This window comes from Oryctolagus cuniculus, chromosome 18 (genome assembly GCF_964237555.1).
Source record: "Oryctolagus cuniculus chromosome 18, mOryCun1.1, whole genome shotgun sequence".
Lineage (NCBI taxonomy): Eukaryota > Metazoa > Chordata > Mammalia > Lagomorpha > Leporidae > Oryctolagus > Oryctolagus cuniculus.
In genome coordinates this window covers 981,697-998,902 of record NC_091449.1, presented here as the reverse complement: position 1 = coordinate 998,902, position 17,206 = coordinate 981,697, and the positions used below count along the sequence as shown (strand labels likewise).

At 40.7% G+C, this 17,206-nt stretch overlaps 1 protein-coding gene, 1 long non-coding RNA gene and 1 pseudogene across 3 annotated transcripts in view; 1 reads left to right on the top strand and 2 right to left on the bottom strand.

The window, feature by feature from the left end:
• Positions 1-17,206, bottom strand: part of LOC138846755 (uncharacterized) — a 179,197-nt gene that overhangs the window by 45,488 nt on the left and 116,503 nt on the right. The gene's annotated exons all lie outside the window — the stretch shown is intronic.
• Positions 1-17,206, bottom strand: part of LOC138846749 (vomeronasal type-1 receptor 4-like) — a 73,251-nt gene that overhangs the window by 32,484 nt on the left and 23,561 nt on the right. The gene's annotated exons all lie outside the window — the stretch shown is intronic.
• LOC138846752 (vomeronasal type-1 receptor 4-like) lies at positions 5,090-6,650 on the top strand (annotated as a pseudogene).

Genomic DNA, 17,206 nt, shown 5'->3' with positions numbered 1-17,206 from the left:
TTCCAATAAGGCCTCCTCCTATTGGCTTACCTAATATCTCATTACACACTCACCCATGAAGTATTCATCCCCTAAGTGGTTTGTTCTCCATTTTCTCCCATACACAGTTGATAATGGGTGATACATATTAGGTATTCCACTTGAGTTTGTTGAAACCGTCAATGAAAGTTTCCATTTTTGCAAGATTTATCTTATTTCTTTGAAAACCAGAGTGACAGAGAGAGACCTACAGACAAAAGAGATGGTCTATCCTGTCGTATACTTCCCAAATGGCTTCAACTACCAAAGCTTAGGTCAGGCCTAAGCAAGGAGTCTGGGACTCCATACAAGTCTCCCACGTAGGTGGTGGGGACCAAAGTGCTTAGGCCAACTCCAGCTGCATTCCCAAGTGCATAAGCAGGGAGCTGGATTGGAAGCTAAGCAGCTGGGAGTGGAAACAGTGCCTCCATCCCACCCCATGTGATGCCAGTGTTACAGCTGCTGATTTAACCCACTAACCACAATGCTGACCCAACAAAAGTTTCTTGACTTGATCATGAACCATTTATAACACTCTGACAATTCTCTCCTTTTTCGCTTTCTTTGTCTCGTTCTTCAAGGCAGTGACTGTGCATATTTCAGAGAAATAAGCCAGAATCCTGGTTGGGAGACAAAACCCTCAGGTTGGCCAGAAACACAGCCTTGCTTTGTGTTCAACTTCCTTCTGTTGCTCCCTGTACCTCAGTGCCCTCATGTCCTCTGTCATTTTCACCTGGTCTTTACTCATGTATTACAGACATGCTGGGCCAGAATGTGGAGTAGCAGGTAAAGCCGGCACCTGCAGCTGTAGCATCCTATGTGGGCACTGGTTCAGTCCTGGCTGCTTCACTTCTGATCCAGTTCCATGCTAATGGCCTGGGAAAAGTGCCAGAAGATGACCCAAGTGTTTGGTTCCCTGACACCGGTATGGGAGACCAGGAAGAAGCTCCTTGCCTCAGCCTGGTCCAGCCCTGACTTTGGGGTCATTTGGGACGTCAACCAGCAGATGGACGTTCATTCTGTAATGACATTCAAATAAATAAATCTTAAAAAAAAAAGGCAAGCGTGCCTTCCTCTAGTTACTTCTTCCTCCTCTATTTCTTGGTAAATTAACTTGTTCCTTAAAATAGCTTTCGGTGGTGTCAGCATTTTGTAAAAAATATGAGATTTTATTTAGCCAATTTTGTTTCACATGGACATTCTAATATCAAAATTAACATCTTTGCCTGAGATCTTCTAAAAAAGTTTCAACGTTGTGATGCACACAATTTACTCTGATTTATCCAGAGTAATCTGCCATTCAGTTATATCACAATTCTGTTGTCCACGATCTCAGGTATAAAGACCCTGCTCACAAAAATATCTGAAGAATGCAGTCCCAGGGATATTTTCCCTTATTTTTCCCCTGGGTTTTTCCAATTGGCTTACTCATAACTTTCCTTTGAGGAATGAAGGCAGTATTTTTCCACTATACTTTGCCTCCAGAATTCCTGTTCTAGATGGGCTTGTGGAATTGTGTTTGGAATAAATCTGAGGGTTTACGACTTAACATACTTATAGAATCAATGATAGCGACTTCTTCATTCTTAAATCACTTAAAATTCCTCCAATGAACCTGGGAAGGAAAACTGTATCAAAAATACATCCACTGTCTTTTTATAGCCCCCAAAGAGTCAGAGTGAAGGAAGGAATCTTATATCTTTAGGCGTTCACTTTTGGTATTTAATTGAAGAAGTAAAACTGAGAGTAGACTTTACTATCACAATATCTCAAATCAAGATTTCAAAAAAAGTGAATGCTAAAGGGAAGATTAGTAGCATTGGTAAGGAGCTAAGGACACAGGAGGACAAAGACTGAAGAAAAACACGCTTATTTGATGTAGGCAAAGCAGAAAAGAGAAGCCCCTCCTTGTTCCATGCCTGGCTATCTGCTAAATGAAATAATTTTGTGATCACGCTCAGTCTATCTGGTTTTGATCCTATCCACAAATTGTTTTAGCCAAGTAAATGCTATATAAAATATGGCAGGGTGAACTGATACATGGTCAGTATGCAGCATTCTGGATTTTCATGCTATGACCCATTTACAAAACTCATTGATCTTTGTGCCGCAGGTATACCACAGCCTAGAGACATGGTGTCTCTGCTGATGAGCACAAAGGGGCTAACACAGGAGAAAGATGAAACTATAATGGCAATGGTGTTCACCAGCCACCAGCTGGGTTTATCAAAGAGGGACATATGAATCAGTGGCTCCTGACTTCAGCACAGTTCGCCGGCCACAGAGGCCATTGTGGGGTGAACCAATGGAAATGGAAGACCTTTCTCACTGTCCACTCTGCCTGTCAAAAAAAAAGAAAGAAAGAAAAATACGTTCTTTGTATTTTTTTAAAGATTTATGTATTTGAAAGTCAGAGTTGTACATAGTGAGGAGTAAAGGGGGGGGGAGGGAGAGAGAGAAAAGTCTTCCATCTGTTGATTCACTCCCCCAGTTGGCCTCAATGGCTGGAGCTGTGCCGATCTGAAGTCAGAAGCCAAGAGTTGCTTCTGGGTCTCCCACATTGGTGCAGGGGCCAAAGGTCTTAGGCCATCTTCTACTGCTTTACCAGGCCTTAGCAGAGCACCAGATCCTAAGTAGAGCAGCAAGGATAGGAAACAGCACTCAAATAGTATGCCGGCACTGCACTTAATTCAAAAAATTGAATTAAGGTGTGAATAAATGGACTTAAGAATGGATTAAAACATGATCTTGGAAACCAGGTAAAACTATCACAGGTCATGTTAGAATCAAATGCCTGTTAAAGGTGCTGGATGGTTTTGCACAGACATCTCTATTGATGAAATTGTTTGTCTCTTTAAGACTACTTTCCTTTTCTCATTCAAGAGGGGGGAAATTCTTTTACAGACTACACTTCTTGAGAGAGAAACAATCACTGTCTCTTTTAATCAAACCAGGGGCTCAGAATCAGAGTACCATGTTTTTCAAATTCCACAAATGATCACTTTCTTTCCTAGTGCTAGGAAATAACCACATATTTAAGTCCTGCAGGGGCTAAACCACAAAGATACATACTGGTATACAGTAATAAGAAGAACCGATTGGGAGGAAATTTTTGTTGGAAATCAAATGCTGCATTTTAAACAATTGGAATTAAATTACAAGTTGACATAACTGGGGAGAAACAGGAAATCTGACACATTTCACTGAAATCTACATACATGAGTCAATAGTTTGAGTCCATCAAATTACCTCACGTGTGGGTGGCAGTAGACTCAGGTTGGTTTGGAATGAACATAGGTTAGTGGTGATGTAGCTATTTGGCTGTACCCCTCTGAATAAGCTCTAGAATGTATTTTTTTCTTCCAACATGTCCATTGGTGAGCTCAGAGCTCCATTCTCTCCTGTGTCACTTTTAGAGCAGCCCCCGAATATCCCTGTTACCATCCGACAAGATGCCTCCCAGGGCTTATTGCTCAACCAGACACTGTCCACGTCTCAATCTTGGTTAATTTAATCAGAATTCTTCCTATTTCTTTAAGGCTGCAGTAGGAACTCCCATTAGGGGTTCCTTATTTGTTGTGTGGTGATCTAAACACAAAATTTTAACACATAAACTTTATGGAAAGTTTGATAAAGCATAAAAGCACAAGCTTTCTTGTTCACCTTTTAAAAATAAATTCTTTACTTTTAATACAACTTGCTAGTTCATATTCATTCATCGTAATATAGAGCCAAAGCCTGTACATGGGCACAGGAGCCCAAAGACTTGGGCCATCTTCTGCTGCTTTCCCAGGCAAATTAGAGAGCCAGACTGGAAGTGGAACAGCTGGGATTTCACTGGTGCACATACAGGATACAGGCATCGCAGGCAGCAGCCTAAGACAACATTGGCCTTTGAAATATATTTTCATGCTAGTTGATCCTGAGCTGTATGGACACAACTGGTTTTTCATACTTATTAAATTAAGTGTTACTCTGTCCTGAGAATCAGCCCAAACCTTTCCTGGTCTGGCTGAAAAGCCAGTGAGAGCTTTTCTGACATGGAAAGCCAAGACACTATGGTAAAAAATATGTTCTACAGGAAGGATCTCTGTGAGTGAGACCCCAGCAGAAAGAAGTGGCCATCAAAGAAGGATGTACTTATCTCTAAAGGGAGAAGAGAACTTCCACTTTACTTATGGCCTTGTCTAAATACTGAAGGAGTTTGTGCATTCGAAAGCCTTTTATAGCCTAGCAGTTCATGTCAAGAGCCCTGTTGAAATCCATACTTGATGTATACTAAGCTGATCTTCTGTATATTAAGATAATCAAAAATGAATCTTGATGTGAATGGAAGGGGAGAGGGAGTGGGAAAGGGGAGGGTTGTGGGTGGGAGGGACGGTATGGGGGGGAAGCCATTGTAATCCATAAGTCGTACTTTGGAAATTTATATGCATTAAATAAAAGTTAAAAAAAAAAAGCCCTGGGTGGTCACTAACATCATACATAAGAGTGTTAATTGTAAAATTAACAACAGCAGTCACTGTGTATGAACTCCCCATGCAGGACATCTGTCCTCAATGAGTTGTATTTATGCAAGGTAAGTGTAAAACTAGTTCTCGGGTTTTTTGTGTGTGTATGCAGGTATGTGCACATTGTTGAAATCTTTACTTAGTACGGCGTTGGTCTTCTGGGTTCAAAGTTACTTAAAAATGAATCCTAATAGGGAGTGGGACTGGGAAGGTGAGAGAAAAGGGAAGGACGGTGGGAGTATGGGTGGGAGGGTGCGTATGGTGTGAACAACAACTATATTCCTAAAATTGTACTTATGAAATTTGTATTCTTTTACAAACAAATTAAATAATTAATTAAAAATAAATTTAGTGTTACTTATTATACTACATTTTCAATTCTATACAAAAGAAATCAGTTAATTATTTTCTTCATTATTTTCTACTTTAGTTGGCATGAGTTATTCATACTTTCAATATTTGCTTTCAAACATTTGCTGTGATAGTATCATTGTTCATTGGGGCCAATGAAAAAAGAGTAAGTCTTTGGCTTCAGCATTCTAACGTGCCACTGCACTTAGAATACATAATTAAATGTTGTGATAAATAATTATTCTGTCATTCTTCTCCTATATAATCGCTCACCCATCAGGTAACTTGATTTCTGCATTTTCATACAAATACCAGAATAATTGGTTAGTTGTAGAAGGAACACTTAACCAAAACACTACTGTAACCCAAATAGACAAGAAAATGATATATCATGTAGGAACAAGGTGAATATGGATGAAAACTCTTAGAAAAATCTGAAATAGCCATGTGAGAAGATATACTCAGCCAGCATCCCAATGCCTCTTAAGAAAATACAAAGAATGTATTTTTCTAGCAGGCATTTCTGAGTGGGGAAAACAGTGGGTGGAAGAAGAAATGAACTTAAGCTTCCTTGATGAAACACATTAACTCCATTTCTTTCCAGGACTTACTGGCTTTGCGTGAACTACTGTCCTTGTGACTACATGCCATCCAGGGCTCTGACCATGGGAATCATCTTTGTCTCTCAGACAGGAGTCGGATTCCTAGGAAACATCCTGCTCCTTCTCTGCTATGGCTTCCTTTCCTGCACTGGACGAGGGATGAAGCACATGGATTTGATTCTCCATAACCTAATTGTAGCCAACTGCTTGGTTCTGCTCTCGAGAGGCATTCCTCAGACCATGGCAGCTTTTGGGCTGAAATATGTCATGGACGATTTTGGATGCAAACTAGTTTTCTATGTTCACAGAGTGGCCAGAGGGGTGTCTCTGAGTACAACTTCTCTCCTGAGTGGCTTCCAGGCCATCACAATCAGCCTTAGCAGCCCCCAGTGGATGGAGCTCAGGTCAAAGTCCTCAAATCTGTTCGACTTTCCATCGTCCTCTGCTGGACCCTTCACCTTTAGGTGAATAGTATTGCTCCTATGTATATTACAGCGATGGGGGAAAGCAACAATCTCACAGGGAAAAAAGACTTAGGGTACTGTTCTGGCATAATTATTGACAGAAGTATATCCTTATGGTATTCCATGATGTTTTCCTTCACTGATGTGTTGTATTTGGTGTTAATGATTTGGGCCAGTGGCTGCATGTTGATCATTTTGTACAGACATAAAGCAGAAGGTCCTACACATTCACAGCAAAAGCCTCTCTCCCAAATGCTTCCTGGAGACAAGAGCCACCCACAGCATCCTGATCCTAGTGAGCACATTTTTCTGTTTTTATGCACTGTCTTCCTTCTTTACTTTCTATATGTCCCTCTTTGATAAACCCAGCTGGTGGCTGGTGAATACCTCTGCCCTTATGGGTTCATCTTTCCCCTGTGTTAGCCCTTTTGTGCTCATCAACAGAGACCCCCATGTCTCTAGGCTGTGGTATACCTGCGGCACAAAGATCAATGAGTTTCGTAAACGGGTTATAGCATGAAAATCCAGAATGCTGCATACTGTCCATGTATCAGTTCACCCTGCCATATTTTATATAGTATTTATATTTGCTAAATCAGTTAGCGGCTAGGATCAAAACAAGATAGACTGAGCATGAACACAAAATTATTTCATTTAGAGATAGCCAGACATGCAAAAGGAGGGGCTTCTCATTTCTACTTTGCCTACATCAAATAAGGGTGTTTTCCTTTTCTTTTTTTTTTTTTTTTTTTTTTTTGGACAGGCAGAGTGGACAGTCACAGAGAGAGAGACAGAGAGAAAGATCTTCCTTTGCCGTTGGTTCACCATCCAATGGCGTCCGTGGCCAGCGTGTTGTGGCCAGTGCACCAAGCTGATCCAAAGGCATACTGGCTGTTGAGTGAGAACTGACTCCAGAAGAAATAAAGCTGTGTACAAGGATAGCATTCAGATGAGCAGTGCAGAAAGTCAAGTAAGAGAGAATGGAGCAAGGTGGGTTCAGATTCTAGCAGTTAGGATTCCAGTTAGGATGCCCAGAGTCCCTGTGCTCAAGACCTGATTTCTGCTCCTGCACACCTGGGAAGCATTAGTTGAGGGCTAAACAAGTTGGATTCTTGCCGTAAGAGTGAGAGAGCTAGACCCATTCCTGGCTTTCAAATTCATCCTGGTTCAATGACAATCACTGGAAGAATCTGATGTAGTGTGTCAGCAGAAGAGAGCTGTCTGTCACTCCCTGTATTCCTGTCTTTCTGGTTCTAAATGAATAAAATAAAAATTTTAGGAAAAAATTTGTGCTTTGCCAATGCTGGCAATTTGTATGGTGATGAAAGTTACCTGTATTCTTGATGAATTTTGTAGATGAAACCAGCAGAAATGCTTGTAGAATGGGATGCATGGAGTGAGGAACCTTAATGTGCTAAGCATGGTGTTGTGATTTTGTTCTCAGTTGAAGGATACAGCTGTAATCAACTGAGCTAGGGCAGGATACAGTCAGAGAAGAGCTGGAAAAAAGGTCGGGAATGAGGTTTGACTAGGTGGAGTTTGTGACGTTGTTAGACATCCACGACTAGGTTACAGAAGAATGTGGAGTTGTGGAGGGAGATCTGGAAAGAGGGAAACTTTGGAAATGTTTGGTTTCTTCTATTTATTGTTGACACTGGATAAGATTCCCAATATGATGTACATAAATCTAGGATTAATGATTGAGGTGTGGGGTCTTTTCTTATTAAGCAATAGGAGAAGTGGAGGAACTCGCCAACACAATATAAAAAAAAAGTGAACTATATCACCTGTATCTACAGCTACTGAGAAATTTAAGTAAAATATAAGATATGATTCTTGGCTTAGAGGTTTGTTCATGTATTAGATTTGCAGGTAAAAACCTCAGATTAGAATTTGTCCAGAAGTGCATAGGAACTGAAGAACTGGAAAGAGTAAAAATGTTCCAAAAATGTTCCCTTGTGAAAAGTGAGAAGAGAAATCACAGAAGCATGAAACATACAGGATAAACAAGCTAGCATAGTTATTTTAAGAAGAGTAGCACTGGGGCTGGTGCCGTGGCTCACTGGTTAATCCTCCACCTGCAGTGCCAGCCTCCCATATGAGCACCAGGTTCTAGTCCTGGTTGCTCCTCTTCCAGTCCAGCTCTCTGCTGTGGCCCAGGAGGGCAGTGGAGGATGGTGCAAGTGCTTAGGTGCCTGCACCCACATGGGAGACCCGGGGAAGCACCTGGCTCTTGGCTTCAGATCAGTGTAGCTCTGGCTGTACCATCCATCTGGTCGGGTGAACCAAGAGAAGGAAGACCTTTCTCTCTGTCTCTCTCCTTCTCACCTTGTAAATCTTTATGTCAAAAAAAAAAGAAAGAGGAGCAATGCCATTTGTAAAAGAGACTGAAAGATATTGAGGAGCTGTAACATGCTGGTAACCTTTTTTTTGTAAGATTTATTTCTTTGTTTGAAAGAGTACAAGGAGAGAGGAGAGGCGGGGGGACGGAGGTTCCTTCCACTGGTTCACATCCAAATTGGCTGCAATGTCCAGAGCTGCGCCAATCCGAAGCCAGGAGCTTCATCCAGGTCTCCCATGTGAGTGCAGGGGCCCAAGGACTTGGGCCATCTTCTACTGCTTTCCCAGGCCACAGCAGACAGCCGGATCAGAAGTGAAGCAGCCGGGACTCAAACCGGCTCCCATATAGGTTGCCAGCACTTAAACCATGGATTTCAATGCCTGCGCCACAGAGTCAGCCCCAACTTTTGATTATCTGTTCAGAGATTTGATGAACCAGGAGTCAGAACACTCAGAAGGGTGTCTGGGCAGAGGGAAAGCAATAGTGGCCGTCCTCCCAAAAAGAAGTGATTTTCAGTTTCAGTGGAACACAGCAAAGTTTCCATCACTACTCTTTCTTTCTGATCCTTGGGAGACAGCCAGTAATCACTGGTAATTGTTTTTGGCAATTGGTAGAAGAGACAAAAGTTTCTTAGAGCTACCCTCAATTCCCCAAGCAGTCACTCTCATTATTGAAACAGGTGGTAGCCTAATCATGCTCTAGAGGGAAGCAAGGTGAGAGAATTTTAAATGACCTCTTCTGGGTTTTGCTGTCTTCCTCCTGCCTCACTCCCAACCTCTGAGTGTCATCATTGCTCCAACCTCCTTGAAAAAGGCAACACTTTAGGAGACTACATCTGTATCCTGGAGAGAGGCTCTGAAGAAAATGGCTCTGTATTGGGGCTGTAAGGAGAATCCCTGGAAACATTCTGAGCCTTGACAGAGGTGGCACTGGTGCTGGAGCGTAGACATGAGAGTCCACTCAAAGAAGAGGGATGCTTGTTAAGGTCTGATCCAAACTCCTCAAGAGGAGCTGACGGTAAGATGCCCCATGTCCATCCCTGAATCCTCCTGTTTCAGTAGCATGACCATCCATGACATTAGTTTGATATGGAACATGGCAATGAGTAGATCTGATGTTTGAGTTACTTTGAAAGGTAGTTCTTTAGTTACAATTTCAGAGTTTATTGCAAATATTTCAGATGTCATAACCTTGTTATCTCCATGTGTGTGATAAAGAATCATATGAAATTTTCTAATTTCTCACCTCATGGGCAGCCACAAGGTGGTTAAAGGGGACAGCGAGTGTTTCAAGACAGCTCTGATCCTTAGAAGTAATTGTTTGTATTGAAGAAAGGAAATCAGTTTTAAAGAGAGAAATGATTTCATAAATACAGATTTCAGATGCAAAATCATCCAATGACTTTAACAGGTACATGATTCTAACATGACTTGCAATAGCTTCTTCTGGTTTCCAAGAATGTGCTGTAATCCACTGTCAAATATATTTATTCACCCCTTAGTTCAGTTTTCTCATCCACAGATGTCAATGTCTTCCTGTATTCCTTAATCAGTTGATGCAGTGAAGGACTGAGTGTGCCTGTGTATGTGTTTTCCTATGGAAGAAGAAAATGCTTAATTTCTATAGCAGCTAAAAGGGAGAGATGTATACTGGTATATGCTAATGAATTGGTTGGGAGAAAATTTTTGGTTGGAAGCCAAATCCTGCCATTTTACAAAAAGTGGGGGAGGAACTCCAAGTTGACAGAGCTTGTGTTGTTCAGCTAACTGGTGAGAAACAGGAACTCTGACACATTTCACTGAAATCTGACATATACATGTATGAATCAATAGTTTGAGTTCATCAAATTACTCCATGCATGGGTGACTGTAAAGCGTGCTTGGTTTGGCATGAACACAAGTTATGGTGATGTCAAGAGCTTTGACCTTACCCATATGAATAAGAATAAAATATAATTTTTTAAATTTCCTATGCAAGTCCCTTAGCGACAAATGCCACTCTTCCCCAAATCACTTTTAGAACAGCTATCATCTGACAAGTAATCTCACAGGGGTGTTGAACTAATTGGACACTGTGTACATCCCTATCTTGGTTACATCATATTCTCACATTTTTTAAGATTGCAATATGAACTTACATTAGCGGGTGTTAATGTGTTTTATATAACCCTAATTTCTAGCATATAGACTTAATAGAATAATGTAATAAAGGGTAAAGCACAGACTTTCTGTTTACATTTATTTTAAAGTGTTCTTTAAAGAGTTTTAGTGTAACTTGCTAATTCATATTTATTAGCGTATTTATGCTTCTCATAGTTTAATTTTAGAAACTCAGGAATATTGTGAAAGAGAATTAGAATGCAATGATGTTTTAAGTGTGTTGTATAACCCTGGAACTCATCCACAATGGTCCTATCACAGGATGCTATGGCACTGTCTATTTAGAGTTTTTATTAATATGTTAAATATTATGTTGTCACTATACTGGAACAGAACTAGTTTGGAACATTCATTGTTCTGGTATTATGGTTCTCTTTATCATTCTTCAGGTTTTTCAGGGTTCAGGATATTGTAAAGTGTTTTTAATATATTTTCATGCTAACTCATCTTGAGCTATTTGGACACAACTGATAATTTTAAATCAGTGTCATTAATACTATGCAAATAAAATCATTTAATATTTTCTCTTTTTAGTATTTATTATTTTAATTTTCTAAAACTATTATTTTGGGTAGATTCTGAGGTTTCAAGTATTTGCTGTAGTGTGGTGATTGTGCATTTGAGCCCAAATGAAACAAGAGCAAAACAAACCTTTGGCATCACCAATCTACTATAGAACTGAACTTAGATTGGATGATTCAACATTGTCATAATGAATTATTCTGCCACTATGCTCTGATAAGTCAAGTCACCAATACTGTGATTTGAATTTCTACTTTTTCATAGAAATACAAGACTGCTTATGGAATAACTGGATAGTCAACAAAGATGGATTTCATGAAAGCTCTATGTAGAAGAATATTGTAACACAAATGGGCAAGAAAATGATACAGTATACAGAAACAAGGTAAATATGAATGAAATATTAGAAAAACCCAAACACATACAAACACACACAGGACAATATATATACAACATTCATCTTCAGAAAATTCAAAGAATATATATTTGTATACAGCTTTTCTGAGTGGGAAAAAATTGTTAGTTGCGGATGCAGAACCTGTTTCCTTGATGAAATCCGCTATCGGCATTTCTTTACAGGATTGACCTGCTCTGTGTGAAACTACTGTCCTTGTGACTGATGCTTCCCAGGGCTCTGACAATGGGAGTCATCTTTGCCTCTCACACAGGAGTCAGGATCCTAGCAAACATCCTGCTCCTTCTTTGTTATGGTCTCCTTTCCTGCACTGGATGGATGACAAAGCAAGTGGACTGGATTCTCCATAACCTAATTTTAGACAATTGTTTGGTCTTTCTCTGGAATGGATTTCTCAGACAATGGCAACTTTTGGGCTGGAGTATTTTATGGATGGTTTGGGGTGCTAACTAGTTTTCTGTGTTCACAGAGTGACCAGAGGGTGCTCCCCTGAGACTACAGTCACTCACAACATCCTGATCCTAGTGAGCACCTTTTTCTCTTTTTATGTGCTATCTTCCTTCTTTCCTTCTATACGTCCCTCTTTGATAAAGCCAGTTGGTGGCTGATGAACATCACTGCCCTTATGGCTTCAAGTTTCCCATCTTATTCCCTTTCTGCTGATCAACAAAGACCCACCTGTCTCTTTAAGTGTTTACTGGCTAAGTAAGTTTGTGGACAGAAACAGAAGCATAATGGAGAGAGCTTGATCACTGACTTACTTTTTTTTTCCTTTTTTTATATTTGACAGGCAGAGTGGACAGTGCGAGAGAGAGACAGAGAGAAAGGTTTTCCTTTGCTGTTGGTTCACCCTCCAATGGCCGTGGCCGGCGCACCGCGCTGATCCGATGGCAGGAGCCAGGTACTTATCCTGGCCTCCCATGGGGTGCAGGGCCCAAGCACTTGGGCCATCTTCCCCTGCACTCCCTGGACACAGCAGAGAGCTGGCCTGGAAGAGGGGCAACCGGGACAGAATCCGGCACCCCAACCGGGACTAGAACCCAGTGTGTTGGTGCCGCAAGGCGGAGGATTAGCCTACTGAGCCGCGGCGCTGGCCAATCACTGACTTACTTTTAATTTAGCAAACAGCCAGGCATGAAACAAGGGACGATTCCTCCCTCTACTTTACATAGCAGACCTGGGTAATTTCATCTTAGTCATTGTCCTCACATGTCCTTTCTCCCTTATGAGTCTTGCTGAATCTCACATCTCTGATTTTCTCTTCCTGGAATCCTTATTGAGACATTGTGATAACAAAGTTTACTCCCAGGTTTACTTAATTGAAGAAATACATGAAATGAACTCCTGAACATAGGTCTCCTGCCTTCACTCTGATCCTTCTGGGGTCTAAAACAAGACTTTGGGAATACATTTCTGACACGGTTACCTCCTCAAGTTCATTGGAAGAAACTTTCGGCATTTTAGACCCAACAAGATGCTACTGATGATGGCAAAAGCATGTGTTGTAAGTGTGGTGTCCTTAGATACATTCCAAACATGATTTAACAAATCTAGCTAGTATAGGAATTGGAGAAAAACTTGAGAGGTATGAATGCAGACTTTATGTCTCAAAGGACAATTCTGCCTCAGCCAACTGGAAAAACCCAGAGGGGAAATAAGCAAAGCGTCTCAGGGTCACTCATGTCATCCTTGCAGACAGGGTCTTTCTAAATGAGGCTGTGCACAGCAGATTCCACTGTGACTGAAGAGCATGCAGCTCAGAAAGGTTCTTTTGGACAAAGCAGAGCAGAACAGGTTGCAACAGAAGGCTGGAACTTTTTCTCTTATAAGAAGGTAATAGGCAAAAGATGTTCATTTTGAATTCCTGAAGTCTCCGTGGTAACCAGAAATAAGTAAATATAATATCATTTAAAGTTTGCAAAGATGTGCAAAATGTTAATATCACTTAAAGCTCTTATGAGGAACTAGTTTATGTATCCAGAGAGAGATGAGGCAGGCATAATGAAAGGAAGGCATGTTGTAACACATGAAAAAGAAGAGATGAGAATGACTGTTGAGACAAGGGCATTAAGGTGTAGGGAGTGAGAGAAAGAACCCAAGCACAGGACCAGGTTGTGTTTCTAGCCAACCTTTGGGTTTTGTCTCTCATTTCTGATTACATTGAACTTCTCAGGACTATGCACAGTTGCAGCCTTGAGGAATGATGAAAATGAGGGGCACGATCAAAGAGAATTGCCAGCATATTAGTCATGAATCAGGACAAAGTCAACAAACTGCTATTGAGGGCTGGCGTTGTGGTGCAGCTGGTAAGACTTTGCCTGGGACTCTGGCATCCCCTACAGAGACACCGGTTGGAGTCTGGGCTCCTCTGCTTCCAATCCAGCTTCCTGTTAAAATGCCTAAGAAAGCACAAGATGGCCCAAGAATTTGGTCCCTTGACACAACGTGGGAGACCTGGATGGGGTTCCAGGACCTGGATTCATGCTGTCCTGCCACGGCCATTGCTGCCATGTGCAAAGTAAAGCAGCAGATGGAAGTTGCCTTTGTGTCTGAGTCTCTCTCCCTCTCTCTGTTATTCTACCTTTCAAATAAATATATAATTTTTAAAAACACACGGAAAACTTCATTCACTGTTTCAATAAACCTATGTTATGTACAGTGGGCCTGTCTTATCAAGGAATTAGGAACCCTCCCAAATTAAGTTTCTAGGTGGAAACCAACAGCAGATTTGTTTTGTTTTGTTTTTTCAAAGCCTTTCAAAGGTTAGCTATGTTAACTGTTTCCTCTACCCTCCTCCTACTTCGTACCCAGATTTACATGAACTCCTAACAAATTGCTATCTTTTGGTAAGAGATTCAGCATCTTTTTGTTATGTCTATTGTCTCTAATGATATCTTTAATGATATTTGCACAATAATCTCTTCTAACAAATGATTTTAATGTTATACAATTTAAGAAGATGGATGTATAGGAATAAAAGTAACAAGCTATGTAGAAAGAATCCATTTTCTAATGGGTGTAGAGACTAAAGGTTTGGTGTTGTTCTCTGAAGGACTGTGTGGTCGAACTGAACAAGAATTGAAAGTGCTACCTGTTGGTTTTTATGATATATCTGGGTATCTAATGAGTTTGTTTATCCTGCTTACAGTTTGTTGAGCAATGGATTTTGTTGAGTAGCATGCTTCTTTCCTGTGCTCAGCACATTTGTCATCTGTTCATATATTTCCACTCCCAAGTTCTTTCCTTCAGTGAACTTTAATCAATTGTATGATAGTGCTTGAGAGAAAGTTTTGTGTGTTTTATTTGATGGCTAAATTAATGTCTGCATTCCGTCTCTCCCTTCTCCTTCTCCCAGTAAGAGGTCACCCATTCCCAGCGACTTCTCTCTTCAGTCCTAACAGAGTATTTAAGCTTGGTGGGAAAAAAAAAGTATATGGTCATGAAATGCAAAAGTAACTTCAACACTAAAAATATTCATCCTAGACTCTTCTGCTGCCTTGAAGCTCTTTCTTAGTCTTGCAGTTGGTTCTAGACTTTCCCAGCCTTCCTTTCCTCCTTACCTACCAACGGTTTATTTTCTGGTAATTTTGTAAGATCCTATTTCTTTGTCCACATCAAGAATAAGGGCATTTCTCTAAATGATCGCTTCTGGGTTTGGCCGCCTCTGCACAACACATCCTCTGTCATCACTGGGACATCGTTCCCAGTAAAAGACAAAATTTTAGGAGATAATATCTCCATCCTGTGACAGATGCTCAGAGGAAAATAACTGTGTACCAGAACAGCAAGGTTGGATCTCTGAACATTATACTTCTTGACGAAGGTGACATTGGAGTGCTGACATGAGCTTCTGCACATAGAGAGGTGATGCTTGCTAAGGCAGATGAGAAACTCCAAGTCCACTTCTCAGTCCTCCCCTTTCAGGGATGTGATCACCCATGATATTGCTGTGATGTGGAATACGGCAATGCGAAGATGTGATGCTTTACTTACTCTGGGAGGTAATTCTGTCACTAGAATTCCAGGATGTTTTGCAGGAATTTTGGGGTCACACCTTATCATCTCAATGTCTGTGATAAGGAATCATTTTCTAATCTCTCATCTCATGGGCATCCAATAGGTAAGAAAATGGCCACTTTTGGAGTTGGAAAACTTATTACACTGATTGTGAACCCCTGACATGATTCAAGGAGAAAGTGAGTGTTGCTCTTGAGAGAACCATGGTCCTTAAGAGGATTTAATGCTCGTGAAGAAAGGAAAGCAGTTTTAAAGAAGAAAGACAATTCCATGAATACACATGTCAGACCAAAATCTTCAGTGCCCTTATCAGGTATATGATCTTAACATGACCGTTGATAGTCTCTGAGAATGTGTTTTAATGCATTCTGAAGTCAATTTGTTTGCGTTAGAATTCCATTTTCTCATCCATAGTTGCCCATGGTTTCCAGTATTCCTTAATCAGTTGATTTGGTGAAGTGCTGAATTTGAGTGTGTGCACATGTGTCTGCATGTGTGTGTTGCTAGGAAAGAACAACATGTTTAAATTCTGTAGCAGGTAAACCACAGAGATACATACTGGTATATGTTAATAAAAAGAAGTACAGGTTGGGAGGAAATTTTTGGTTTGGAAGCCAAATACTGTATTAAAGAAAATGGAATTAAACTACAAGTTGGCATAACTTGGGAGAAACAGAAAAATGGACACATTTCACTGAAATCTACATATATGATTCAATAGTTTGAGTTCATCAAAGTACCTCATGTGTGGGTAGCAGTAGACTCAGCTTGGTTTGGCATAAGCATAGGTTATTGGTGATATAGAGGTTTGGCCTTAGCAATCTGAATAAGCTCTAGCTTGCATTTTTTCTCAAACATTTCCATTGGTGAGTTCAGAGCTCCATTCTCCCCTGTGTCATTTTAGAGCAGCCCTTGAATATTCCTGATACCATCTGACAAGATTCCTCCTAGGGGATGCCATCCAATTAGACACTGTCCACATCTCCATCTTGGTTAATTTAATCAGAATTCTTCCTATTTCATTAAGCTGCAATAGGAACTTACATTAGGGGTTCCTTACTTGTTGTGTGATGATCTAAACACAAAAAATCAACACATAAACTTTATGGAAAGTTTGATAAAGGGTAAAAGCACAAGCTTTCTGGTTCACATTTTAAAATCAATTCTTTACTTTTGAAACAACTTGCTAGTTCATATTCATTCATCGTTATTCCAGGCCAAGCCTGTATGTGGGTGCAGGGGGCCAAACACTTGGGCTATCTTCTGCTGCTTTCCCAGCCAAATTAGCAGGGAGCCAGGCTGGAAGTGGAACAGCTTGGATTTGAGCTGGTGCACATATGGGATGCAGGCATCACAGGCAGCAGCCTGACAACACTGGCCCTTGAAATATATTTTCATATTCTTGATCCTGAGCTATATGGACACAATTGGTTTTTCATACTTATTAAATTTAGCTTTACTCACTCTGCTCTCAGAATCAGCCAAAAAACTTCCTGGTGCGGCTGTAAAGCCCATGAGAGCTTTTCTGACATGGAAAGCCAAGACACTGTGGTGAAAAGTGTTCTACATGGAGGATCTCTGTGAGTGAGACCCTAGCAGAAAAAAGTGGCCATCAAAGAAGGATGTACTTTTCTCTAAAGGAGGGGAGAACTTCCACATTATTGATGGCCTTGTCTAAATACTGATGGAGTTTGTGCACTTGAAAGTCTTTCATAGCTTAGGCAGCTCATGTCAAGAGCGTTTGGTGGTCACTCACATCATACATAAGATTGTTAATTGTTAGATTAACAACAGGAGTCACTGTGT